The 2500-nt window shown below is 45.7% G+C and overlaps 1 non-coding gene and 8 pseudogenes across 1 annotated transcript; all 9 read right to left on the bottom strand.

Moving 5' to 3' along the window:
* Nucleotides 1–12: 12 nt before the first annotated feature.
* LOC142117200 (5S ribosomal RNA) lies at nucleotides 13–131 on the bottom strand (annotated as a pseudogene).
* Nucleotides 132–211: 80 nt separating this feature from the next.
* LOC142117804 (5S ribosomal RNA) lies at nucleotides 212–330 on the bottom strand (annotated as a pseudogene).
* Nucleotides 331–411: 81 nt separating this feature from the next.
* LOC142117696 (5S ribosomal RNA) lies at nucleotides 412–530 on the bottom strand (annotated as a pseudogene).
* Nucleotides 531–612: 82 nt separating this feature from the next.
* Nucleotides 613–731, bottom strand: LOC142117257 (5S ribosomal RNA; annotated as a pseudogene).
* A 272-nt stretch (nucleotides 732–1003) lies between these two features.
* Nucleotides 1004–1122, bottom strand: LOC142117350 (5S ribosomal RNA). The gene has a single exon (XR_012682770.1). It is a non-coding gene; the product is annotated as a 5S ribosomal RNA (ribosomal RNA).
* A 398-nt stretch (nucleotides 1123–1520) lies between these two features.
* On the bottom strand, nucleotides 1521–1639 carry LOC142117787 (5S ribosomal RNA; annotated as a pseudogene).
* Nucleotides 1640–1718: 79 nt separating this feature from the next.
* On the bottom strand, nucleotides 1719–1837 carry LOC142117838 (5S ribosomal RNA; annotated as a pseudogene).
* Nucleotides 1838–2107: 270 nt separating this feature from the next.
* Nucleotides 2108–2226, bottom strand: LOC142117773 (5S ribosomal RNA; annotated as a pseudogene).
* Nucleotides 2227–2305: 79 nt separating this feature from the next.
* On the bottom strand, nucleotides 2306–2424 carry LOC142117211 (5S ribosomal RNA; annotated as a pseudogene).
* Between the last annotated feature and the right edge of the window lie 76 nt (nucleotides 2425–2500).

Genomic DNA, 2500 nt, shown 5'->3' with positions numbered 1-2500 from the left:
GAGAAAAAAAAAAGCCTACAGCACCTGGTATTTCCAGGTGGTCTCCCATCCAAGTACTAACCAGGCCCAGCCCTGCTTATCTTCCAAGATCAGACGAGATTGGGCTTGTTTAGAGATGTGTAGCTGTAGGTTTTGGTTTCCTATTGACCTACATCTCTTATTATCTCAAAACCAGCATTGAAGGAAGCCGGAACAAGAGAGAAAAAAAAAAAGGCCACAGCACCTGGTATTCCCAGGTGGTCTCCCATCCAACTACTAACCAGGCCCGTCCCTGCTTAGCTTCCAAGATCAGACGAGATTGGGCTTGTTCAGGGTGGTGTGGCTGTATGTATTGTTTCCCTATTGACCTACATCTCTTATACATCTAGAAACCAGCATTGAAGGAAGCCGGAACAAGAGAGAAGAAAAAAAGGCCTACAGAACCTGGTATTCCCAGGTGGTCTCCCATCCAAGTACTAACCATGCCCGTCCCTGCTTAGCTTCCAAGATCAGACGAGATTGGGCTTGTTCAGGGTGGTGTGGCTGTAGGTATTGGTTTCCTATTGACCTACATCTCTTATACATCTCAAAACCAGCTTTGAAGGAAGTCGGAACAAGAGAGAAAAAAAAAAGGGCCTACAGCACCTGGTATCCCGAGGTGGTCTCGCATCCAAGTACTAACCAGGCCTGGCTCTGCTTAGCTTCCAAGATCAGATGAGATTGGGATTGTTCAGGGTGGTGTGGCTGTAGGTATTGGTTTCCTATTGACCTACATCTCTTATACATCTCAAAACCAGCATTGAAGGAAGTCGGAACAAGAGAGAAAAAAAAAAGGGCCTACAGCACCTGGTATCCCCAGTTGGTCTCGCATCCAAGTACTAACCAGGCCTGGCTCTGCTTAGCTTCCAAGACCAGGCTTGTTCAGGGTGGTGTGGCTGTAGGTATTGTTTTCCTATTGACCTACATCTCTTATACATCTAAAAACAAGCATTGAAGGAAGCCGGAACAAGAGAGAAAAAAAAAAGGCCTACAGCACCTGGTATTCCCAGGTGGTCTCCCATCCAAGTACTAACCAGGCCCAGCCCTGCTTAGCTTCCAAGATCAGATGAGATTGGGCTTGTTCAGGGTGGTGTGGCTGTAGGTATTGGTTTCCTAATGACCTACATCACTTATACATTTTAAAACCAGCATTGAAGGAAGCCAGAACAAGAGAGAAAAAAAAAGTACTAACCACGCCCGGACCTGCTTAGCTTTCAAGATCAGACGAGATTGGACTTGTTCAGGGTGGTGTGGCTGTAGGTATTGGTTTCCTATTGACCTACATCTCTTATACATCTCAAAACCAGCATTGAAGGAGGCCGGAACAAGAGAGAAAAAAAAAAGTACTAACCAGGCCCGGACCTGCTTAGCTTTCAAGATCAGACGAGATTGGGCTTGTTCAGGGTGGTGTGGCTGTAGGTATTGATTTCCTATTGACCTACATCTCTTATACATCTCAAAACCAGCATTGAAGGAAGCCGGAACAAGAGAGAAAAAAAAAAGGCCTACAGCACCTGGTATTCCCAGGTGGTCTCCCATCAAAGTACTAACCAGGTCCGGCTCTGCTTAGCTTCCAAGATCAAACGAGATTGGGATTGTTCAGAGATGTGTAGCTGTAGGTATTGGTTTTGTATTGACCTACATCTCTTATAATCTCAAAACCAGCATTGAAGGAAGCCGGAACAAGAGAGAAAAAAAAAGGCCAACAGCACCTGGTATTCCCAGGTGGTCTCCCATCCAAGTACTAACCAGGCCTGGCCCTGCTTAGCTTTGAAGATCAGATGAGATTGGGCTTGTTCAGGGTGGTGTGGCTGTAGGTATTGTTGTCCTATTGACCTACATCTCTTATACATCTAGAAACCAGCATTGAAGGAAGCCGGAACAAGAGAGAAGAAAAAAAGGCCTAGAGCACCTGGTATTCCCAGGTGGTCTCCCATCCAAGTACTAACCAACCCTGGCTCTGCTTAGCTTCCAAGATCAGGCTTGTTCAGGGTGGTGTGGCTGTATGTATTGGTTTCCTATAGACCTACATCTCTTATACATCTAAAAAACAGCATTGAAGGAAGCCGGAACAAGAGAGAAAAAAAAAAGCCTACAGCACCTGGTATTCCCAGGTGGTCTCCCATCCAAGTACTAACCAGGCCTGGCCCTGCTTAACTTCCAAGATCAGACGAGATTGGGCTTGTTTAGAGATGTGTAGCTGTAGGTTTTCGTTTCCTATTGACCTACATCTCTTATTATCTCAAAACCAGCATTAAAGGAAGCCGGAACAAGAGAGAAAAAAAAAGGCCTACAGCACCTGGTATTCCCAGGTGGTCTCCCATCCAAGTACTAACCAGGCATGTTGCTGCTTAGCTTCCAAGATCAGACGAGATTGGGTTTCTTCAGGGTGGTGTGGCTGTAGGTATTGTTTTCCTATTGACCTACATCTCTTATACATCTAGAAACCAGCATTGAAGGAAGCCGGAACAAGAGAGAAGAA

Source organism: Mixophyes fleayi, unplaced genomic scaffold (assembly GCF_038048845.1).
Source record: "Mixophyes fleayi isolate aMixFle1 unplaced genomic scaffold, aMixFle1.hap1 Scaffold_171, whole genome shotgun sequence".
NCBI classification, from domain to species: Eukaryota; Metazoa; Chordata; class Amphibia; order Anura; family Limnodynastidae; genus Mixophyes; species Mixophyes fleayi.
The sequence above is the reverse complement of the archived record's forward strand: the minus strand, read 5'-3'. Positions and strand labels throughout refer to the sequence as shown.